This window comes from Dendrobates tinctorius, unplaced genomic scaffold, assembly GCF_039654945.1.
Source record: "Dendrobates tinctorius isolate UK_male_01 unplaced genomic scaffold, ASM3965494v1 ptg000103l, whole genome shotgun sequence".
NCBI lineage: Eukaryota > Metazoa > Chordata > Amphibia > Anura > Dendrobatidae > Dendrobates > Dendrobates tinctorius.
This window is the reverse complement of record NW_027361771.1, coordinates 47,700,149-47,725,760: the sequence shown is the minus strand read 5'-3', so window position 1 is coordinate 47,725,760 and position 25,612 is coordinate 47,700,149. Positions and strand designations below refer to the sequence as shown.

Sequence of the window (25,612 nt, the reverse complement as noted above, 5' to 3'; positions counted from 1 at the left end):
AGGTCCTTCAGTCCAGCGGCCGTCAGTGGTAGTGAGGCTTGGAACGCTGACAGGAAGTGTATGAGCACCTGACATCCGGTGTGTAAGCCCTGGCCGTAAATAGCGGCGGCTCCAGGTGAGTGTGGAGGGCGGCAGCCACCGGACTGTGGGCGGGGTCTCCTCTGCACACGGCGTGTACGGGCAGTAATGTGTCCCCATCACACTGAGCGGAGGGCTCCTTACTGCGCGGTGTCAGCACATCGGGGACTGTACAGGTCTGTGCACAGCGAGGAGCCAGCGTGAGAGCGGAAGTCATAGACTGTGTGTATATATAATGTATAGGAGTCGGTGTGAGAGTGGCAGTCAGTGTCATAGACTGTGTGTATATATAATGTATAGGAGTCAGTGTGAGAGCGGCAGTCAGTGCCATAGACTGTGTGTGTATATATAATGTTTAGGAGTCAGTGTGAGAGCTGCAGTCAGTGTCATAGACTTTGTGTATATATATATAATGTATAGGAGTCAGTGTGAGAGCGGCAGTCAGTGTCATAGACTGTGTGTATATAATGTATAGGAGTCAGTGTGAGAGTGGCAGTCAGTGTCATAGACTGTGTGTATATATAATGTATAGGAGTCAGTGTGAGTCTGGCAGTCAGTGTCATAGACTGTGTGTATATATAATGTATAGGAGTCAGTGTGAGAGCGGCAGTCAGTGTCATAGACTGTGTGTATATATAATGTATAGGAGTCAGTGTGAGAGCGGCAGTCAGTGTCATAGACTGTGTATATATAATGTATAGGAGTCAGTGTGAGAGCGGCAGTCAGTGTCATAGACTGTGTGTGTATATAATGTATAGGAGTCAGCGTGAGAGCGGCAGTCAGTGTCATAGACTGTGTATATATAATGTATAGGAGTCAGTGTGAGAGTGGAAGTCATAGACTGTGTGAGTATATATAATGTATAGGAGTCGGTGTGAGAGTGGCAGTCAGTGTCATAGACTGTGTGTATATATAATGTATAGGAGTCAGTGTGAGAGCGGCAGTCAGTGTCATAGACTGTGTATATATAATGTATAGGAGTCAGTGTGAGAGCGGCAGTCAGTGTCATAGACTGTGTGTATATATAATGTATAGGAGTCAGTGTGAGAGCGGCAGTCAGTGTCATAGACTGTGTATATATAATGTATAGGAGTCAGTGTGAGAGCGGCAGTCAGTGTCATAGACTGTGTGTATATATAATGTATAGGAGTCAGTGTGAGAGCGGCAGTCAGTGTCATAGACTGTGTGTATATATAATGTATAGGAGTCAGTGTGAGAGCGGCAGTCAGTGTCATAGACTGTGTGTATATATAATGTATAGGAGTCAGCGTGAGAGTGGCAGTCAGTGTCATAGACTGTGTGTAATATATATAATGTATAGGAGTCAGCGTGAGAGCGGCAGTCAGTGTCATAGACTGTGTATATATAATGTATAGGAGTCAGTGTGAGAGCGGCAGTCAGTGTCATAGACTGTGTGTATATATAATGTATAGGAGTCAGCGTGAGAGCGGCAGTCAGTGTCATAGACTGTGTATATATAATGTATAGGAGTCAGTGTCATAGACTGTGTATATATAATGTATAGGAGTCAGTGTGAGAGCGGCAGTCAGTGTCATAGACTGTGTGTATATATATAATGTATAGGAGTCAGCGTGAGAGTGGCAGTCAGTGTCATAGACTGTGTATATATAATGTATAGGAGTCAGTGTGAGAGTGGCAGTCAGTGTCATAGACTGTGTGTGTATATATAATGTATAGGAGTCAGTGTGAGAGTGGCAGTCAGTGTCATAGACTGTGTATATATATAATGTATAGGAGTCAGCGTGAGAGTGGCAGTCAGTGTCATAGACTGTGTGTGTATATATAATGTATAGGAGTCAGTGTGAGAGTGGCAGTCAGTGTCATAGACTGTGTGTGTATATATAATGTATAGGAGTCAGCGTGAGAGTGGCAGTCAGTGTCATAGACTGTGTGTGTATATAATGTATAGGAGTCGGTGTGAGAGTGGCAGTCAGTGTCATAGACTGTGTGTATATATAATGTATAGGAGTCAGCGTGAGAGTGGAAGTCAGTGTCATAGACTGTGTGTATATATAATGTATAGGAGTCGGTGTGAGAGTGGCAGTCAGTGTCATAGACTGTGTGTATATATAATGTATAGGAGTCAGCGTGAGAGTGGAAGTCAGTGTCATAGACTGTGTGTATATATAATGTATAGGAGTCGGCGTGAGAGTGGCAGTCAGTGTCATAGACTGTGTGTGTATATATAATGTATAGGAGTCAGTGTGAGAGCGGCAGTCAGTGTCATAGACTGTGTGTATATATAATGTATAGGAGTCAGTGTGAGAGTGGCAGTCAGTGCCATAGACTGTGTGTATATATAATGTATAGGAGTCAGTGCCATAGACTGTGTGTATATATAATGTATAGGAGTCAGTGTGAGAGCGGCAGTCAGTCTCATAGACTGTGTGTGTATATATAATGTATAGGAGTCAGTGTGAGAGTGGCAGTCAGTGTCATAGACTGTGTGTATATATAATGTATAGGAGTCAGTGTGAGAGCGGCAGTCAGTGTCATAGTCTGTGTGTGTCAGTGACTGTGTCAATATGAATGACAATGTGTGCGCAGCGGTGTGGTGGAGAGAGTGTGTGTTTATTTGTTAATGTTTTTACATGGATGTATAAAATATACCGCACATCATTACATGTGGAACCTTTCTGTTAAAGGGAACCTGTCACTTCGTTTTTCAGCAATGAGTTTTTGTTAGAGCAAAATTTACAAAACCATTTTCTTAGGGACCACCACACATTTGAAGTGACTTTGAGGGGTGTATATTGCAGAAAATATCCCAAAGTGATACCATTCTAAAAACTGCACATCTCAAGGTGCTCAAAACTGAATTCAAGAAGTTTATTAACCCTTCAGGTGCGTCACAGGAACTACAGCAATGTGGAAGGAAAAAACAAACATTTTATTTAACTTTTTTTCACAAAAATTTTATTTTAGACCCAATTTTTTTTATTTTCACAAGATTAACTGAAAAAAATGAAACGCCAAAAATTTGTTGTGCAATTTCTCCTGAGCATGCCGATACCCCTTATGTGGTCAACAACTACTTTTGAGGCACAGTGCAAAGCTCAGAAGGGAAGAGTCGCTTTATTGGAATTCAGATTTTGCTGGACTGGTTTGAGGGTGTCATGTCACACTGGCAGAGCCCCTGAGGTGCCAGAACAACAGAAACCCCTTATATGTAAACTGATTGTACAAATCACATTCCTCAATGAATTCATCTAGTGGTGCAGTGATCTTACTGCCACTTTAAACCAGTGAGCAGTGAAGAAAAAAGAACTACCGTATTTTTCCGACCATAAGACGCACTTTTTTCCCCAAAAATTTTTGGGGAAAGTGGGGGGTGCGTCTTATGGTCGCAATACACGGTACTAACCTGGTGGCAGCGGGCGGGGCTCTGCGGTGCGGTGGTGGCAGCGGGCGGGGCTCTGCGGTGCAGTGGTGGCAGCGGGCGGGGCTCTGCGGTGCAGTGGTGGCAGCGGGCGGGGCTCTGCGGTGCAGTGGTGGCAGCGGGCGGGGCTCTGCGGTGCAGTGGTGGCAGCGGGCGGGGCTCTGCGGTGCGGTGGTGGCAGCGGGCGGCACTCCGGTGCAGGGGCGGCGGCGGCTCTGCCGGCATTTCTTCGCAGCCCGGAGGCCCCCGCAGTTCCCTTGCTGGCCGCCGCCATGTTGCGGTGGCCTCCGGGAGCATGGACGCCGGGAAGATGGTCGCCGGTCCGGGGACGGCGCATGCGCAGCTTCAGATCTCGGGGGACGAGATCTCGTTGCCGAGATTTGAATCTCGTCCCCCAAGATCTCAGGACAAGATCTGATCCCGCGCATCTGCCGTCCCCAGACCGGCGGCCATCTTTCCGGCGTCCATGCTGCCGGAGGCCACCGCAACATGGCGGCGGCCAGCAAGGGAACTGCGGGGACCTTCGGGCTGCGAAGAAATGCCGGCGGAGCCGCGGCCCCTGCACCAGAGCACAGCCCGCTGCCACCACCGCAGAGCCCACCTGCCCCTGCCCCAGCACTGCTGCCCCTGCCCCAGCACTGCTGCCACCACTGCAGAGCCCACTTGCCCCTGCCTCAGCTGCCCCTGCCTCAGCACAGCTGCCCCTGCCTCAGCACAGCTGCCCCAGCGCAGCTGCCACCACCGCACAGCTGCCCCTGCCCCAGCGCAGCTGCCACCACCGCACAGCTGTCCCTGCCCCAGCGCAGCTGCCCCAGAACAACCAACCTGCCCCAGCACAGAGCCGCCACCACACGAGCCTGGACCACTGAATGACCCCTGTGATTACTTCTCCACCTGTGCCGGATCCCTTCCCAGGTAAGCTGAATTCGGACTGTAAGACGGACCCCCATTTGACACATTTTTTTTTTTTTTTTCCCCTATTTTCCTACTGAAAATTGGGGTGCGTCTTATGGTCCGGTGCGTCTTATAGTCCGAAAAATACGGTATGTTTCTACTACCAAAATTTTGTTTTAGGCCCAGATTTTACATTTTCACACTGGGAAATGGGTAAAAATGGCACCAAAATGTGTCCCACAATTTCTGCTGAATGTAAAAATACCCCAGATATGGCCAACCATCTATTGTTATGTCCAATGTTGGGAAGGAGTTAATATATCGTTGCCTAGCCCACCTCAAACTATTTCTGTAATTTTCAATGAGACTTCTGCTCCTGTCCGCATGTATTTGGCCCACTCCTCATGAGCAAACTGCTCCAGCTGTCTCAAGTGTAAAGGGGTCCTCTCGAGACTGCATGTTTCAGCACCTTATTCCGTAGAATTCTTCCACCACCTTCTTCAAACAGTGTTTCAGTAGGGTTTAGATAGGGGCTCAAAGAAGAAACTTCAGAGTAATGCAATGCTTTGTTCTTGGTCATTGTTGGATGTTTTTAGCTGACTGTTTTGGGTCATTATCCTGTTGTAGGAACCAGGACCTGCGACTCGGACCAAGCTTTCTGACACTGGGCAGCACAGTTTGAACTAGGATGCCTTGGTAGTCTTGAGATTTCATTGCACCCTTCAAATATTCACCTTGTGCCAGATGCAGCCCCGAATCACAACCGAGCCTTCTTATTTCACAGTACGTACAACATGGGCGGGCATACCTCCCGTTCAACCGCTGCACTGCATCGGGGCCCAGAGCTTCCTGGGAGCCCTTCAAGGTGGCTAATGATGAGGGCAATCTGGCCATTTTCTCCGGGCCCGAGGCTCCGGGGGGCCCCTGGCCAGATTGCCCTCGTGTAGCAGCGGGCAGGGAGCGATCCAAGCAGCTCCGCTGCCTGCAAGAGGGAATAGCAGGAGCCGAGCAACAAGGACCCGTCCTGCTTCCTGCCTGCCGCTCGCACTTCCTGTCTGACAGAGAGGAGCGCTGCTGAATGACATCATCATTCAGCGGCCGCTGCTGTGTGAGCGAGGAAGCGCGGGCGATGCTGCAGACAGGTGAGAGGTGGTGTGTGTGTGTGTGTATATGTATGTATGTACAGGGGGTGGACAAAATAATGAAAACCCCTAACATTTTGTCATCATAATCTTCGAACATGTTATAAACATGCAAACCGTGACATATGGTAATATTTTGTAGTTGATTATTTTGTGTTATGTCATATGTGTATGTAAATTAACTGTTTGTTTTGCAGAATTGTAAGAACATTGATGAGAACCTGATACCAATGGCAGACCTCTCAGATTTTTAAAGAGGCCAAATTGTTGGTGCTCGTATGGCAGGTGTTAGTGTAACAGTGCCAAAATGCTTGGCGTGTCAAGAGGTAATAACTGCATTTGAAAGAGAAGGAAAAACGTCCGCAGCAAAGCACAGGTCCGGCCGAAAGTCGAAGTTGACTGAGAGAGACCGTCGGACTCTAAGGCGAATTGTGATATAGGATCGCAAAACCACGGCTCCGAAAATCACTGCTGAGCTCAATGAACACCTACAGAACCCAGTTTTCACGAAAACTGTTCGTCGGGAGCTGCACAAATCTGGATTCCACAGAAGAGGTGCAATTCGAAAACCGCTGCTCTCAATGACAAATGTTTCCAAGCGTTTAGAGTGGTGTAGAAACCTCCAGAATAGGTCCTTCGAGCAGTGGAAACGTGATATTCTCAGACGAATCATCGTTTACCATATGGTCGGGTGTACGTTTGGAGACAGCCGAAAGAAGCATTCCATCCAGACTGCCTTCTCCCAACCGTAAAACATGGCGGAGGTTCTGTGATGATCTGGGGTACTATTTCGTGGAGATCCGCCGGGCCAATGATATCCCTTCATGGAAGAATTAATAGCCGCGATTATTTAGGCATTTTGGGCGACCAAGTGCATCCTATGGTTCAAGCACTGTTCCCGGAGGGGAACACCATCTTTAGGATGATAATGCACCAATTCATACAGCTAGAATCCTTAAAGCATGGCACGAGGATCATTCTAATGAAGTTGAGCATCTCATCTGGCCCCCACAATCCCCAGACCTCAACATTATTGAGCATTTATGGCCGATTTTAGAGATTCAAGTTAGACGTCGATTGCCGCCGCCATCGTCGCTCAAAGAACTGGAGGGTGTTTTAACTGAAGAATGGGCTACCATTCCTTTGGAAACAGTTCACACCTTGTATGAATCTATACCTTGGAGAATTGAGGCTGTAAGGCTAGTTTCACACTAGCTTATTTTCCACGCAGCGCTCGGCGCCGCTAAGCGCCGGCTCCCTGCCCGCCCCATCCGGTCATTGCCGCCTACTATCGCACACGGCTGCATGCGATCTGCACACCCTATCTTTAGCATAGGGTACGCAGACTGTGCGCTGGTAGGATTTTTAGCGTGCGCTGCGCACTTTTAAAGGTGCGCTGAACGCACCATGTTGCATTTTGGTGCGCTCGGCGCACCTTGAAAAGTGCGCAGCGCATGCTAAAATCCTACTAGCGCACGGCCAGCGCACGGTCTGCACACCCTATGCTAAAGATAGGCTGCGCAGATCGCATGCAGCCGTGTGCGATAGTAGGCGGTGATGACCGGATGGGGCGGGGCTTAGCGGCGCCGAGCACTGCGTGGAAAATAGTGTGAAACTAGCCTAATTGCCGCAAAAGGTGGACCTACACCATATTAAACTAACTTTTGTTGATGTTTCCAGGTGTTTCTATTTTGTCCAACCCGTGTGTGTGTGTGTGTGTGTGTGTGTGTGTGTGTGTGTGTGTGTGTGTGGGGGTTAGCCTGACCTGGAGGAGATGGGGACATGGGGAGAAGACGGTGATGGGGAGAGAAGGCCATGATGGGGGTGATGGGGAGAGAAGGCCATGATGGGGGTGATGGGGAGAGAAGGCCATGATGGGGGTGATGGGGAGAGAAGGCCATGATGGGGGTGATGGGGAGAGAAGGCCATGATGGGGGTGATGGGGAGAGAAGGCCATGATGGGGGTGATGGGGAGAGAAGGCCATGATGGGGGTGATGGGGAGAGAAGGCCATGATGGGGGTGATGGGGAGAGAAGGCCATGATGGGGGTGATGGGGAGAGAAGGCCATGATGGGGGTGATGGGGAGAGAAGGCCATGATGGGGGTGATGGGGAGAGAAGGCCATGATGGGGGTGATGGGGAGAGAAGGCCATGATGGGGGTGATGGGGAGAGAAGGCCATGATGGGGGTGATGGGGAGAGAAGGCCATGATGGGGGTGATGGGGAGAGAAGGCCATGATGGGGGTGATGGGGAGAGAAGGCCATGATGGGGGTAAAGGGAGAAGGCCATGATGGGGGTAAAGGGAGAAGGCCATGATGGGGGTAAAGGGAGAAGGCCATGATGGGGGTAAAGGGAGAAGGCCATGAGGGGGGTAAAGGGAGAAGGCCATGAGGGGATCATGGGAGTGATGGGGAGCAGGCAATGATGGGGGTGATGGGGAGCAGGCAATGATGGGAGTGATGGGGAGCAGGCAATGATGGGAGTGATGGGGAGCAGGCAATGATGGGGTGGTGGGGAAAAAGAAATGATGGTGGTGGAAAGGGCAATAAATGGGGGTGGTGGAGGAGGAGGAAATGATGGAGGTGGTGGAATGGGCAATGATGGGAGTGGTGGGGAAGAAAGCAAAGATAGTGGTGGGGAGAAGAAAATGATGGAGGTGGTGAAGAGGGCAATAATGGGGTGGGGGAGAGGACAATAATGGGATGCGAGGGGAGGAGGACAACGAGGGGTGTGGGGGATTGGGATGGGATGGGAGGAAGGGGGACTTATAATGGCCTTAGAAACAGGGGGAGGTCGAGGAAGACATTATCGCTTATGTCTAACACAGTCCCTTATTATATAGTGTACTCACCAGGGCTGTGGAGTCGGAGTCGTGGAGTCGGAGTTAGTTTTGGTTGGAGTCGGTAGAAATGTACCGACTCCGACTCCAGCTTTAAAAAAAATGTATTAATATTTCAGAATTGAACTTTCATATGAATTTTATAAATGTTACTCAAATATATATGTTCTATCAAACTATGAACAACAGTGATAAGCAGTTCTGCTGGAGATAGACATTTCTTACTTCTTGTGTGTCACTGTTCTCCACTGCCCTTATCTAATCTTATACTTGGTTAACCTCATGCTGCCCCAACCCCCCCTACTTACAATGTATGAAACTGAAAGTGAAAATGTGTTGCAAATTGTTAGTAGTAAAGCTCCTCCTCTAGACTAGATCATACTAGGTGTGCGTCTTCCAAGCATCTCACAGCTGCCTGCTACTCAGAAGAGGAAGACTGTAAGAAGTATTATCCTTTCAACAAACTTTGCATCAGTTAACTGTGAGTACATGAGGAATAATAACAGTATTACTGACCACTATATCAGTCGTACGACCTGGCAATAATTTTGTACAATTGTTTTTAGGAAAAACAATTGTCATTTGGATTGTGAATGCAGAATTAAAAACCTGAGAATGTCAAAGAAGCATCACATTAAATCAGCTGTATTTGAACATTTCACCATCACTCAAGATAGAAAACATTATGTCTGTCAGTGTATGACAAATGATCCAGACGAAAACAAATGCTGTGAAGCCAAGATGAGTGCATATTCAGGCAAAGATAAAAATGCTCCTACCAGAGCTTCTAATCTAAAGAGACATCTACAGCGCTTTCATCCAGAAGTACTGAAAGCAGTGGATGAGAGAGACTGCATCCAAACCAATGAACCAGTGCCCAGCTCTTCCAGCCAAACAAAGGAGCAGAGAACTTTGCAGCCATCAGTTGCAAGATATTTTGTCAGTGACAAAGTTACTGTGACAATGACAGTAGATACATTTAAAAAATAGATCATAGAGCTTGTTGTAAAGGATAGTGTGCCTATTTCATTATTTTCACGACCAGTTTTTATGTGTCTGAATGGGGAAATGGCCCGCAAGCTTGGTGTTTCTCTGGAGAGAGAGAGAGTATTAGAAAATTAGTAATCGAAGAAGCTTTTAAACAAAAGGAAGAACTTAAAAAAACTCTCAAGGGACGCTTTCTGTTTCTTAAAATGGATGCCTGCACACGTCACAGAGTGAACTATTTTGCCTTCAATGTCCGATTTGTTTGTGACAAAAATGAAATAGTTACCAAGACATTGGCAGTAAAAGACACCAAAGCTCATCACACCAGTGAGTTTCTCCAGGTCTTGGTGGAAAAGGTTCTGCAAGACTATGAACTTAAAAAAGAGCAAGTTCTTTCTGTCGTAACTGACAATGCTTCAAATATGATAAGTACTATTAAGCTAATGAATGAGAGTAATGATGGTGACCAGCAGCTAGAAGAACATTCTGGGTCCACAGACACAGAAATGTTTGAAATAGAGGAACACAGTATTGTAACTGAGGAGCAAACTGAAGTTGCTTCAGATGAACAGCAACATGATAGTTTAGATGATCTTGTTGAAACTGTGTCAATATGTTCTTTCATTCATCACATGCGCTGTGTTGTGCATACGCTACAGCTGGTTATAAGAGACGGTCTGCAAGAAGGACATGCTGCTGCACCGATTGGCAAGGTGAGAAAATTGGCTACTGTTGCCAGAACCCCTAAAGTTGACTCAATTTTGAAGAGACGTGCTGGAAAAGGGGCAATTATTGATCAAGCCACACGATGGGGCAGTACTTGCTTGGTTGAACTGAAAACCTTTCTTGTAGACATGGCTAACCCTCAACTGACGCTAAATGAAAGTCAGTGGAATCAGGTGACTGAGCTGGAAAAATTGCTAGAGCACCCATTTACAGTGACTAAAAAATTACAAGCAGAGGACTTAACTCCAGGTATTTTCTTAAAGGAGTGGAAGAACCTGATGTTTCGCCTGTCCCAAAGAGGAGGGTTAATTGCAAGTGGCATTGCTACATCAATGAAACGGAGAGAGGAGCTACTATTACAAAATAACATTCTTTTGGCAGCTGTTTATGTAGACCCAATGCATTGGATTCTTCTAGATGATCAACAGCTAAGTAAAGGAAAAGAAGCTCTGTTTGAAATAGCAGTAAGGATGAAAGGGTTGCAGAACCGTCATTAGGAACAAGAAGAATTTGGTCGTCCTGCCACATCTTCACCCTCATCATCAACTGATGAAGAATTTAATTTCGAAAAATATTTGGATCACAAGGACCGTGCAAAGCGTTCCCGCATAGAGTCATCCCCATCAAGGAACACTGCCAGTACATTTCAGCAGAATTTTTCATGTGCACTAAAAGAAATTGAGAAATTTGACCGTTCATCAAAAATAACAGTGCAACAAGCGATTTCTCTGTATCCTGACATTGTCAGAGATGTTGCCCGAGTGGTTACTGCTTTGCCACCAACACAAGTTAGTGTAGAGAGGTTGTTCTCTGCTCTCAAAATAATTAGATCAGATTTGAGGGCATCCATGAAGGAGGATCTGACAGAGGCAATACTTTTTCTGAGGACAAATTTATAGATTTCTTCTTATTAACTGCATAAGTGTTTATTGCATATTTACTAAAAGTTTATAAAAGTTATTTGCTATATTCTAATTGTATTCTAATAAATGTAGTTTTTGCTCTAAGTGGTCTGATTACTTATATGATGGTGAGAAACTGAATAAGCACGATGTTTAATATTTTACAACAGTAAATTTGTTGTTATGAATTGGCCATTTATGAAGGAGTCGGAGCCTGATAAAATCCAGGAGTCGGAGTCGCAACTGTGGCTTACCGACTCCACAGCCCTGGTACACACTATGTCTAACACAGAAATAATGAGTGCATTATATACTAAGGAACTGTGTTAGACATAGTGAGTACACTATATAGTAAGGGACTAACACAGTCCCTTATTATATAGTGTACTCACTTTGTCTAACACAGTCCTGTAGTATATAGTGTACTCACTAATTCTGTATAACATCATCCTTAGTTACATAGTTTCCTCTTTTAATATGTATAACACCATCCCTTATTGCGTACCATCCTCTCTAGTTATATATGGTGCCGTCCCTTATTATATAGCTTCCTCTGCTGTTATGTATAGTGCTGTCTCTTACATAGTGTATTCTTGTTAATTTTGTTGTTTACAGTGCCCTCTTTTATTACATAGTCCCCTCTCTTTTTAGATATAAAATGACTGCTGATCGAGGAGCCGGTGACCAAACTACCAGTCCATCAGCTCCTCCATTAGAAAGGAAGCTTTCCCTTGCTTCATCAGCCATCATTGCATTATACAGCTAACAAGACAGGACGGTATGTAATAAAAAACAGGGCTCTATATAATTCAATATGTAAGGGACGGTACTGTACATAACAAGAGAGCACTGTGTAAGGGACAGCAATATAAATAATAAAGGAGACTAAGTAATATACATACATGTATGTGTCAAAAGGGGGGGAGGACGAATCCAGAAAACAACTCATGGTCATGATAAAATTGCTTTATTGAAGTGGTCAGACAAGGTACAAAACAGTGGATCCAGGCAACAATCAAAAGTATATATTCATGTGAATAATAAATTACCTGGACTCAATGGTAAATGGCAGATGGCAATCGGGGGGTCCCTGTGGTAATTTATTATTCACATGAATATATACTTTTGATTGTTGCCTGGATCCACTGTGTCTCTCTCATTGAGTGGAATATCATTTCACCATATATTTATTAGTATTCTAAGGTGCAGTAGCGGTGACTTGGGTCTGTGTCCCTACCTGCTGTTTATGTTGTTACATTCTTTTATGGCTTTTCAGCATGTTGTTTTGTACCTTGCCTGACCACTTAAATAAATAAAGCAATTTTATCATGACCATGAGTTGTTTTCTGGATTTGTCCCCCCCCCCCCCTTTGCTATGTAATATAGTACAACTGGTCAATTATAGTCCGTGGGTGTACATGTTGGTGGCACACTCCTTAATACCATTATATAGATATCTTTGACTACATTGATTGTCCCACATGTCGTATATACCGGGTTTCACTACCCTTGCTATTAGTACATGTATGTGTGTGTGGCTAAATAATATTAAAAAATATATATACACACAGCTTTGACGCCATAAAAGGAGGGGGGCCCAGACACATTTCTTGCACAGGGGCCCCAAGCTGTCAGTGTCCGACCCTGACGTACAGTGTTATTTTCATTGTATGCTCCATTTTTGCATTTGTGATCATAGAGCAGATGTGGCTTTCCAAAATTCTCTAGTCTTGTCTCATCTGTCCATAGGACATTCTCCCGGAAGCTTTGTCAATATTCATTTTGACAAACTGCAGTCTCGTGATTCTTTGATTTGTTTGGTAGTCATCCATTAAGTCCAGTGTAGCCATGATAGCCTTCTAACACTGATCTACCTTGACTTTGGAGTGAACCTCTAATCTCTTTGGAAGTTGTTCTGGGCTCTTTGGTTACCGTTTGTATTATCCATGTCTTGCAGCCACGTCCAGAGAGGTTGACTACAGTCCCATAGACCATAACCTACTGAATAATATATGCAACTGCAGTAACAGGTACATCAAGCAGTTTGAAGATGTTTTAACATGTTTGTCTGTCTGGAGTAAATAGAAATGTAGCATATCCATCAAGTAAAATAGAAGTCCTTTGTTCAGATTTAATTTAAAATGAGAGGATCCATGTATCTATGCAAGAACATTAAATTAAAAAACTGACGCATTTCAGGCACATCGAACAACCTTAGACATAGTATGCGTCATACTATGACTAAGCACATTTGTTGCTCCAGAAACAAGTCAGTTTTTTTAGTGTTCTTGCTTGGATCTACTCGTTTTTAATGGAATCTGAATAAAGGATTTTTATTTTACCAGATGGATGTGCTGCATTCCTCCGTTCTTCGTTTGTTGCGCCTCACCAGCAAGAGCTAGCACCCACCAGTCTCAAGCTTCTCAGCTACTCATATGACAAGCAAGTGTGGTGAGCCCCTGTCCTACCTCTCAATGTCTATCATTTTCTTTCTAATCCCCTGTGACAAATCTCTTCTTAGGTTTCTTTGGTCCATGTTCAGTGTGGTACACACCATGATGCCAATCAGTACAACTACTTTTCACCCTTAAACTCCTCAACGACCAGGGGTAGTTTTGGTTTTGCATTTTAATTTTTTGCTCCCCTTCTTCCCAGAGCCATAACTTTTTTTTTTTTTGGTCAAAGTGGCCATGTGAGGGCTTGTCTTTTGCGGGACGAGTTGTACTTTTGAACGACACCATTGGTTTTGCCATGTCGTGTAACATGAAACAGGAAAAAAAATCCAAGTGCAGTAAAATTGCAAAAAAAAGCGCAATACCACACTTGTTTTTTTTTGGCTTTTTTTACTAGGTTCACTAAATGCTAAAACTAACCTTCCATTGATTCTTCAGGTCATTACTAGTTCATAGACACCAAACATGTATAGGTTCTTTTTCTATCTAAGTGGTGAGAAAAAAAAAAAAAATAAAAAAAGTTGCCATTTTCCAAGACCTGTAGCATCTCTATTTTTTGGGATCTGGGGCTGGGTGAGGGCTTATTTTTTGCCTGCCGATCTGACGTTTTTATTGATACCATCTTGGTGCAGATACGTTCTTTTGATCTCCCATTATTGCATTTTATTTGTGTTGCCACAACCAAAAAAAGTAATTCTGGCGTGTTGATTTTTTTTTCTCGCTACGCCACTTATCGATTGGATTCTTTTTATATATTGATAGATCGGGCGATTTCGAACGCTGCAACACCAACTATGTGTGTATTTGATTTTTTTCTCCTTCGTCTCATTGGGGAACACAGGTACTGTGGGTGTATGCTACTGCCATCTGGAGGCTGACACTAAGTAAACAACACAAGGTTAGCTCCTCCGCCGCCGCATATACCCTCACCCCGATTGATGACGGAAACCAGTTTTATGCTTAGTGTCTTTGGAGGCACACATGTCTGGGTTTCTCCAGACTTCTTTTTTTTTTTCTTTTTTTTTTCTTTTCCTTTTCCCATGAAGATAAGACAGGGGCGACGGACCCTATTGAAAGGGTCCGATCTCCCCAAACCAACAACGGGCGAGCACGTGTTGAGTATCATCTCCATGTATCCTTTCCCGCACCGTGGGACATATCTGGGCCATTTTCCCCAGACTTTTTTTTTTTTTTTTTTGTATGAAGATTAGACAGGGGCAACGGATCCTATTGAAAGGGTCCGATTTCCCCAAACCATCAACGGGCGAGCACGTGTGAGTGTCCCGCCACGTATCCTCTCCCGCGACGTGGGACATGATGCCGCACTTAGCCCTGTCCACCCCTAGGTACGGAAACCATGGTCTTGTACAGGGGCAGAAGACTAGTCTGTGCGGCCCCCACTGCTCCACCAACGCTTGACGGCGGCGCTGCAAGGCGGCGGACGGTCCCTCTCCTCAGCCCTGGAAGGAGGACAGAGATAGGGTGCCTGCACCGTCCTGGATTCACCCCCCTTTCCCCTCTACCTGATACGAGGTCGCGGAGCCAGACGGTATGGAGAGGGATGGCCAGGGAGGGCCCTGTAGCGTCCAGAGGGCTGGAGCCCTTATCTTCAGGCGATCAGCAGAGGGCATAGGCCCCTTCCTCTTTCCTTCCCTTTCCCGACCCCCCCCCCCCTCCCCGGCAGTCCTCGGTTGCTGCAGCGGTGGAGCGAGGCAGGAGAGCACGCGATGCCTGGCGCTGGTAGTGACGCTGGCCTTGGGATGCGGCGCCCGGCCCGCCCGCCGCCACCCCCATCAAGGGCGGACATCAGGAATCCAGCCCGCGGCTTCGGCCAGCGGTAGGCCGCTGGCGGAAGTCCCGCCTTCCTTGCGCGACATCACTTCCGGCGGCCCGCCCTCCGGAGCTGGGCGGACGCCGGATAAATTGAGGCCCCGGCTTCGCTTCAGGGTAGGCCGCGACCAGGAAATAGCAGTCGGCCCACCCTCAGCAGGACGGTGCAGCAGGGGAGGACGTGTGGGTCCCGATTGTGTAAGTGCGGTCCCGATTGTGAGAGGCCACGCAGCAAAGGTGCTCCCTCCTCCCCAACCCCTAGCAGGGCAGCATTGAAGCCGGGCGGATTCAGTATGGCTGGGAAAGGGAAGATGCACACATTCCTATACGCTGCATGCATCGCCTGTAGGGCCTCATTTCCACGGGCGCAGAGCAATAAACTATGCGAGGCCTGCGACTCCGAACGCGCCCAGGAGCCCTCCCCTGCGACCGAGCCCAGGGATTTAAATCTTCCGGAATGGGTCTTATTGCTATCGCAGTCTATGGCATCGCTTACAAAGGCGATCGAGTCTCTTCATGCCCCGGATAGGGGCAAGGATAGTGCCTCGCTGATCTGGGAGGGGTCCTCCACCTCGTAAGAGCCTCCGGCCTGCAGGGGCCGCTCTCATTCCAGGTAGGCCCAAAGGAAACGAACCCACAGGGCGTCTCCTGGCCCATCCGGTGCCTCGGCATCCGTAAGTTCGGCATCACGCTCGCCTTCACTAGTTGTCGGGAGCGGGCAGAGTTCAGATTATGACTCAGACGAGCCGCTGAACCTAGATACCACGGGGTGTCTGGAAACAATTGACAGCCTCATCGATGCTGTTAATCAGACTCTGGAGGTTGAGGATGACGTCACTTTGGCGTCAGGCCATAAGGTATCCTTCAAGCGGAGTACGCGACCGCATAGAGTGTTTGGCGCTCATCCAGAGTTTGAAGACATAGTGCAGCGGCACAGGGAACGGCCGGATAGGCGTTTCTCGGGCCAGAAGACGATAGAGTCGAGATATCCGTTTGCCCCGGAGCTCTGTAAAAGATGGGCAGCGTCCCCAGTGGTGGATCCACCAGTGTCACGCTTGGCCTCGAAATCCGTGTTATCTGTACCTAGTGGTTCGTCTATCATGGACCCCACTGATCGGCTCATAGAGAGTTTGGCTTGCTCGGTTTTTGAAGCATCAGGATCAGCACTCTCTCCCTCGTTTGCGGCAACGTGGGTAGCCAAGGCTATGATGTCATGGTCAGTGTCATTGAACAGGGTCTTGCAGGATAGACACCTGCCTTCAGAGGTATCAGAGATCGTGAGTCAAATCGCTATGGCTGGTGACTACTTAATCAATGCTTCCTTGGATGTGGCCAATTGTGCAGCACTCGTGGGCGCGAATGCGGTAGCCATTAGGAGGGCCCTATGGTTAAGGACATGGCGTGCCGATTCTATTTCCAAGAAGTCGTTAACTTCCCTGCCTTATCAGGGTGGCCGCCTGTTCGGGTATAAATTAGACCAACTCCTTTTTGATGCTATGGGGGAAAAAGCAGCTTCCTCCCGCAACAAAGGGCCAGGCAGCCGTTTCGCCAAGCTCAGGCACGGTTTCGGGCCTTTCGCAACCCCGGGTGGACAACAGCAGCCAGCTCTGCCGCTCCAGGTCGTTCCAACCAGGATAGGGAGCGACAAGTCTCATATAGAGCCAACCCATTGGGGAGAATGCATGCTCGCCAGCCCAGGGCAAGGGGAGCCAGGGCCCAGAAACCCTCAGCCAAATGACTCAGAGCACTTTTTAGGCGACATCGGCAGAGTAGGCGGCCGCCTGCACTGCTTTCACCAGGTCTGGGTCACGATAGCTCGCGACTCATGGGTGGCGGAACTAGTGTCCGCAGGATACAAGATAGAGATTTTCAAGTTTCCCCCAAAGCGTTTTTTTCTGTCTCTGCTTCCCAAAGTGGAACCCCGGGCAAGGGCGTTGCTAGGGGCCATCGACTCACTCCAGCGCAACGGAGTCTTTGTTCCCGTATCGGAGCACGAGAAAGGACAGGGTTTTCATTCCAATCTGTTCGCAGTCCCCAAAAAGGACGGAACAGACCGGTTTTGGACCTGAAGCTCCTGAACAAGTTCATCAGGATCAAGCATTTCCGAATGGGATCTCTCCGTTCAGTGATAGCGGCCAATGGCCAAGGGGAATACTTGGCCTCGATCGACATCTAGGATGCCTACCTGCATGTCCCCATTTTTCCGCCGCATCAAAAGTTTCTGCAGTTCGCCATCAATGGCCGACATTTCCAATTTGCAGCACTGCCCTTCGGGCTCGCCACCGCTCCCAGAGTGTTCACAAAGGTGATGGCAGTTGTGATGGCCGTCTTACACTCTTGAGGCATAGTCGTCTTACCATACTTAGAAGACCTCTTGGTGAAGGGCCCCTCGTTTCGGGCATGCCAGAAAAATGTCGACATCACGTTGGATATCCTCTCCCGCTTAGGGTGGTTGGTCAACGTGAAAAAATCATCCCTTGTCCCAGCACAGAGGATTTCTTTTTTAGGCATGATTTTCGATACCTCCCGAGGGTTGGTAATTCTCCCTCAGGACAAGGCTCTAGCGCTCCGGCAAGGAGTCCAGAAGCTTCTGCAGCCAGTCCCGCACACCATTTGGTTGGGGATGAGAGTGCTAGGGAAGATGGTGGCAGCAATGGAAGCAATTCCGTTTGCCCAATTTCATCTTCGCCCCCTACAGCACGCCCTCTTGTCAGCCTGGGACAAGAACCCGTTCACACTCGATCATCAATGCTGACTATCCTCGCAGGTCAGTCAGTCACTGGAGTGGTGGACGAGCAGGTCCTCCCTTCTGCAGGGGAAACCCTTTCCCCCCCAGATCCCTGGCTAGTGGTCACAACCGACACCAGCCTCCTCGGCTGGGGAGCAGTTTTTCGCCACCACACCACCCAGGGACGATGGTCGCCGCAGGAGGCACTCCTCCCGATCAACTTGTTGGAAATACGAGCAGTCCGGCTGGCACTGCAACATTTTCATCACCTTCTAGCAGGACGTCCCGTCCGAATTCAATCGGACAGCGCCACGGCGGTGGCTTACGTAAATCATCAAGGGGGCACGTGCAGCAGAGCAACCATGCGCGAGGTAGGGCACGTACTTCGCTGGGCCGAGAGGAAACATTCGGTGATATCGGTGATCCATATCCCGGGCGTGGAGAATTGGGCGGAAGACTTCCTCAGGGTGTCGCGTCGGGGGAATGGTCTCTGCACCCCGAGGTCTTCCAGCAGATTTGCCAACGGTGGGGAACACCGGATGTGGATCTGATGGCCTCCAGGGTGAACGCCAAGGTGCCCATGTTCGTCGCTCGGGACCCACGAGCGTTCACAGTGGATGCATTGGTTCTGCCATGGAACCAGTTTCGCCTTCCATACTTGTTTCCCCCGCTACTGCTGCTCCCAAGGGTCATCAAGAAGATCAAAACAGAAGGGGTTCCAGCGATTCTGCTGGCGCCAGACTCGCCCCGCCGAGCATGGAACGCAGATCTAGTGCAGCTGCTTGCCGACGTCCCTTGGCGACTGCCAGACCGCCCAGACCTACTGTCCCAGGGCCCGATCTTCCACCCGAACTCAGGGGCCCTGTGTTTGACGGCATGGCCGTTGAATCTTGGATTCTGACCCAGGCTGGGTTCAGCCGCAATGTGGTAGCTACAATGATTAGCGCCCGGAAGGCTACCTCGGCGAGAATTTACCACCATACCTGGAAGGTCTTCTTCACTTGGTGTCGAGACCGTGGTTTTTCTCCGCTGACATTTTCAATTCCCAACACCCTAGCTTTTCTTCAGTGAGGCCTAGACTCAGGTTTGGCCCCGAGCTCCCTTAGGAGACAGCTATCGGCACTGTCCATCCTGTTCCAGTGAAGAATTGCTACCTATATGCAGGTGAGGACTTTCATCCAGGGAGTCTCCCACTTGGTACCTCCCTGTAGGGCGCCCCTGGACACCTGGGACCTTAATCTGGTCCTGAGTGTTCTACAGGATGCTCCTTTCGAACCACTTCAGGATGTTCTTTTGTCGTACCTTTCCCGGAAGGTAGTATTTTTGGTAGCCATAACTTCCATTAGGCGAGTCTCTGAGTTGGCGGCCTTGTCCTGCCGAGCACCGTTTCTCACCTTCCACAAGGATAAGGTGGTGCTCAGACCAGCTCTCCCCTTTCTGCCAAAGGTCGTGTTCTCCTTCCACGTTAATGAAGATATTGTTTTGCCCAGCGCCGGTATATCGCGTGGAAAAGGCTCTTCATACGTTAGACTTGGTGAGAGCACTCAGAAGGTACGTGGCGCGGACAGCACCCTTTCGTCAGACGGACACGCTATGCGTGCTCCCCGAAGGGCGCAGGAAGGGACTCGCAGCCTCAAAATCGACCATAGCCAGATGGATCCGTCTAACTATTCAGGAGGCCTACCACATCAGGGGTGCGCCGGTTCCATCAGGGATCAGAGCGCACTCTACTCGGGCAGTGGGCGCCTCTTGGGCGCTTCAACACCAGGCTTCGATGGAACAAGTGTGCAGGGCAGCGACCTGGTCCAGCTTGCACACGTTTACTAAACATTACAATGTTCATACTCAGGCTTCGTCAGATGCGAGCCTGGGTAGAAGGATTCTCCAAGCAGCGGTGGCGCACCTTTAGACAGGAGGTGCATGTAGCTTGGATTGGTGAGTCAACTTCCCATCCAGGGACTGCTTTAGGACGTCCGACAGTACCTGTGTCCCCCAATGAGATGAAGGAGAAACATGGATTTTTGAGAGCACTCACCGTAAAATCCTTTTCTCCGAGACGCTCATTGGGGGACACAGTTTCACCCTGTTAGCCAAGTTGGCTCTGTTTTTATTTAATGTGCATTCTTTGATGTCAGGGTGGACTTTTTCCAGACATATTGTTATCTGCATTTAAGGCTGTTTTTTTTGTTACTCTCCTACTGCTTTTTGCACTAAACTGGTTTCCGCCCTCAATCGGGGTGAGGGTGTATGCAGCGAAGGAGGAGCTAACCTTGTGTTGTTTACTTAGTGTCAGCCTCCAGATGGCGGTGGCATACACCCACAGTACCTGTGTCCCCCAATGAGCGTCTCGGAGAAAAGGATTTTACAGTGAGTACTCACAAAAATCCATGTTTTTCTTTTTTATTGTTTGATTTTTAAAGGGGGGGGGGTGATTTGAACAAATTTATATATACATTTTTTTTATCTCTCCATGGGATACTTGAAGCTGCAGTTGTCCGATCGATTCTGCTACAGCACCTCCTCTATGTAGCAGATACACTTACTTGCTATGAGTGCCGACCACCAGCTGGCGCTCATAGCGGTCCAGCAGTGACAACCACAGGGGGCTTCTCCTGACCCCAGGTTGTCATGCCAACCCATCGGCGGCCCGCGGTCATGTGACACGTGTGCCAATGGGAGGAGGTAATGACACGCTTCCTGCACGTGCAAGTTAAATGCCGCTGTCAGAGTTTGACAGCAGCATTTAACATGTTAATAACTGCGGGTGAATTGCAATTCCACCCACGGCTGTTCTGGGCACATGTCAGCTGTACACATCAGCTGTCATGTGCAGGAAAAGGTGCGGGCTCATCGCCGGAGCCCGAACCAAACGCTGTTTGTCATTGGGCGTTAAGGGGTTAAAAAGACTGGTTACAAGTGTATACACCTGTGTTGCTAATTATAGAACAACCCCTTAGTTTAACATGTCCCTAAAATAAAACTATTTTCAATCGTTGCTAGGTGGCACTATCATTTTTATCCAGGCCATTTTCATCACTTTGGTTTAAATTTTTCTGATAAACCACAATTCAAAAGCAATGTCTGATTTTCATTAGTTAATAATCAGTAAATTTAAATTGAAAATAATTTTTCAGTTTGAAGTTATTTCAGTGACCATTGTGGGTTTTTCTTGTTTTAACAGAAGGGTACCAAAAATGTTCTGTGTGTACATTATAGTACACATTATTACAGATTCATATACATTATAGCTCACTGTGTGTGTGTGTGTGTGTGTGTGTGTGTATACTGTGTGCACAATTATTAGTTAAGCAAGTATTTTGACCATATCATTTTTTATTTATTTTCTAACTGCAAGCTGTATAAACTTGACGCTTGTTTTTTTTCCTTAGGCAACATGGGCCAAAAAAGAGATTTAACTGACTCTGAAAAGTCAAAAATAGATACATGTCTTACAGAGGGATGCAGCACTCTAGAAATTGCCAAGATATTGGGGCGTGATCACAGAACCATCAAAAGTTTTGTTGCAAATACTCAACAAGGTCGCAAAAAGCGTGTTGAGAAAAAAAGACGCACGTTAACAGACAAAGATTTGAGAAGCATCCAAAGTGAAGCAGCCAGAAACCCATTCTCCTCCAGTGCTGATATATTCCAGAACTGCTTCCTTCCTGGAGTGCCCAGAAGTACAAGGTGTTCAGTGCTCAGAGACATGACCAAAATAAGGGAGGCTGAAACTCCACCACCACTGAGCAAGACACAGAAGGTGAAAAATCAAGAAAGGGCCAAGAACTATATGAAGACAAATATTTCAAAGGTTTTATGGACTGGTAAGATGAGAACAACTTTTGACTCAGCAAATGAAGGGTCCCGTGGCTGTATCACACAGACCTCAACTTTGAAGTAAGACACGAGCACGGTTGAGGTTGGGCACTGCTATGGGCTGATATTATTAAAAATGAGCTAGTTGGTCCTTTTACCTACTGCCAGTTTTTAGTAGTCACTTTCTTCAAACAGCGTTATAGGCGGGGGGGGGGGTCGAGAGTCAAAGGACTGTGAGTGACAGATCTCACACCTTGACCACCTCATAGCAGAACAAAAGGCTTGCCATGTGGACATCATGAGCTTTAAACTGCTTTATTGAGTCAGCTGTGAACAAGAACAAGGAGAACAAGGATTTATCATGCGTCCTGATCACACACTGGTTACTTTTTTCATGAGCTCTGGACCAGATTGACTGCATTCTAGGGGTTCTAGCACCCCGGGGTATGGAGTTATATAGAACAGCTACTAGAAGCCAGGTAGCAAAGGCATGCTTGGTCTTAACACATAGAAGGGGCCTGGCCAGATCCGATGACTCCAGAACTGCTGCCATATTACCGTCCATAAAAGAGTTATGTTTCATTGGTTTTAGAGATTTAGCTACAAACCCCCAGGGGAGAGGATTTAAGTTCAGGCTGGAGTGCAGGAGAGGATTGACCTAAAGGGGATAAAGGATGGTGTACAGCCATGTGGTTTCTCTTGCTCTCTGCATGCATTCCAGTTTGACAGGGGCGGGTCACGTCGAGTAATGTGATGTGAAGGACCTAGGACCCTGCGCACTCATGATCTAATATAACCCGGTAATTGACATATATTCTGCTTAAATCGTTTGCACTACCACTATCTGTATTTGCACAACTGACCACTATATATGTATCACCATTGTGTATATACTGTATTGTCTAGTGTGCCCTTAAGGCGTTTAAATATAAAATATAACCTTGGGCTGCTCTTTTATGTTGATCCACGAATCCACACGTCCATTTCCTGGTTTAACTTTCCATTTTATCGGGGCTGGTTATTGGCCCAATAAAATTTCCGTTAAGAGACAAAGTGGTGGCAATTCTACCAGGCTGTTAAGGTTGTGTTTCGCTGAGCCTAGTGAAAAGGGCATCTCAGCCTGTCAGGATTGTGGGCGAGTGTGGTGTCATGTGCGTCACTGTCTGGGCCTCCTCCTCTCACATCCTGTGCCTTCCTGGGCCCGTGTGGACAGGGGGTATTTGTATAAAACTGCCAAGCTGACCTACCGTGCCCCAAGGGGGTGCAGAACATCACATTGTTTCAAGTGGGGAGACCTTACCATGTGATCCTGCTGATGTAATGACATCAGGCGGGGTGGCGAGGTGCAGATGCTTCACACTCCCTCTACCGCTGGCTCACAGGAATTAGAGCAACTGTGAGTTCAGGTCTTCCAGGGCCAACTACCCCCACCAGTGGCATGCTGCTTTCGGTGGGCATCCTTAAAGAGTAGGACAGTCCATTGACGCACATTGTCAGGTGACCAGAGGGGCCCAACCTGGCTCCTCCAAGCGTATCCATGGATTCAGTGATGGTCAATGGAGAAGATCTATATTTTTCCAGCTTGGGCTGTGATCCTTAAGCTGACATACTGTAGAATGTCAAAGCTGTAATCCTCTTGATGGAGCTATGGAGTCTTGTCAGCTGTTCTGTAGAGTCTCCCTTGAAACAGAGGCAGATACCAAGTTTAAGGTTCACAGCTCTTATTCAAGCATTTTTCGACAGGATTGGGGGAAGATGGCAGGAGCTCTTCTCTCAATCTCTCATTGACGGTTCATAGTTTTTATCCTTCCATATTTGCAAGTCAACAAACTGCATGGCCTGGTACAATGGGTAGTCAACATATTAATTGTTCAAAGACCATGTGTCCCAGTCTTCCACAGATAGCAACACAATAAGTTGTATGAACTGATAGGAGTTAATCAGCAGCCATTCAGCAATTCACCAATATCAATTGAGTCAACGTTCAAACAATAGTCTATCTCCCGGCCTACTAAAAATATTCTTCTGGAATAATTAAGATTAAATTTGTGTCGTCACAGGTGGCTATATTTGTAATGGCTTTTTTTTCTTTGTCAGAAATGTATTTTGTACTTTTTGAGTTGGTGAGTTCTCACTGTAACATTAAAATAAACAATTTAGATGGGAAAATTTACACTTGTCATTTAGTTGCGTAATAATTCTGCACACTAATAGTTGCCCAATAATTATGCACACAAAGATTCTCCTAAGAAAGACGCAGCCTCACTTTTATTCTCTTTAAATATTCAAGTTTATTAAAGTTTTGGATTGACCGAAAGCACTGTAGTTGTTCAACAATAAAATTATTCATCAAAAATGTAATTGCCTAATCGTTCACAATTTGTATACAGAACCATTTAGTATCTGCTCAGAACTAGGTATAAGCATGTTCATAGACCTAACACCCTCCAAGCTAGTCACTTCAACAAGGCTGACTGGTGACTTAGGATGCTCTCACTGGGTCACTAGCAGTCATTGTGTAATATCTATTATGTACAGTATGCCCATACTATTAGATCAGGTGGTCTGCCCAGCACTATATAAGTGCACCCCACAAGACAGACACCCCCAAGTCACCTAACCAACACTAAAGGGTCTGGCTGCAATAAAAGATGAAAAATGTATAAAATTAGGTATTGATCGATATTTTAATTAAAATACACAGCTCGCAACCAAATCAAGGGCCCTCAAACTTGCAAGTCCCTACACTAAATTAAAATAAATGGCTCCCAAATGGACAAATTCAAGAAAAAAAAAAAAACAGCTTTACCAACTCAAGTTGGTGAAGCTGATTTTTTTTTTTTTCGTGAAACCAGCAACAGAAAAATTATTTCCATATTTTTTCTTTGTTTTTAAATTTGTTACAAGTTTGACTGAGTCAACCGCCTTAATTGGCAAAATTGCAGTCGTAATGTAAAAATAAGTTAATGTATATTTATATTAATGTATTAATAAATCCAGGGTGCAGTCCAAAATAAAAAATTTCTACACTTTTTTCATGTAGTCAGTATCAAATGGCTCCCACATCGAACAAAACAAGTTTAGGGAAAAATAACTGACATAATGTACGTTGCAAAAGAGAGGGTGAATAAAAACCCTTAAAAAATGTTTTTTTATTTTGGCAAATTAAAATAAGTTGGTAACAAGTCACATAGAGACTGCTGGACAGAGATGCAGGGAAGACACTAGCGCATACAAGCTATAATAATCAAACGGGTACTATATAAGTGATTCCAGCACAAGTCCTACAGTGGTATAGGGTTAAATTTCTCCTTCCTCCATGACGGCACCACGGAGAGAAGGGATCCGCCCCACGGGGACAGGAAACCTACCGATAAAAAGGTGGTACCTCTCCCGCATCAGTTGGTTTTTTGTCCCCATAGGGAACCTACAGACTTACTCGATGCCGGGGCCGACCAGTCTGGCAGCGGGAGCCCCCTGTCCCAGCTGGGGTGGTTACCCGAGGCGCCACCGCTGGGGTCAGCGGGTCTCCAGGGTGTGCGGGGGGAGAGGCGGCAGCAAGAAGACCCGTCCTCTCAGGATGGCGTCCTCCATGGCGGCCCTGGGTTGGAGCAGGTAGCGAGGTGGGAGAGCGCCAGCGGGCGCAGGTCTCCCCTACGTGTGCTGGCAGCCGACGTCACGCTCCAGGGGAGCCGCCGTCGCCCACGCAATGCACCACTGGGAGCGGCGGTGGTGCATGGGGCTGAGCGCGCGACGTCACACGTAGCAAAGCAGCTGGGGAAGCCGGGTGCGCGCGTGCAGGGGAAAAAAACAAAA

General features: G+C 47.3%; 1 long non-coding RNA gene across 2 annotated transcripts; it reads left to right on the top strand.

Moving 5' to 3' along the window:
* Positions 1-7: 7 nt before the first annotated feature.
* LOC141100150 (uncharacterized) lies at positions 8-23,969 on the top strand. 2 transcript variants are annotated; one of them, XR_012234616.1, is made up of 4 exons: positions 8-254; positions 11,621-11,747; positions 12,927-12,999; positions 21,370-23,969. It is a non-coding gene; the product is annotated as an uncharacterized lncRNA (long non-coding RNA). The 2 variants fall into 2 exon arrangements; XR_012234617.1 differs by having other exon boundaries at positions 9-115.
* The last annotated feature ends 1,643 nt before the right edge of the window (positions 23,970-25,612 follow it).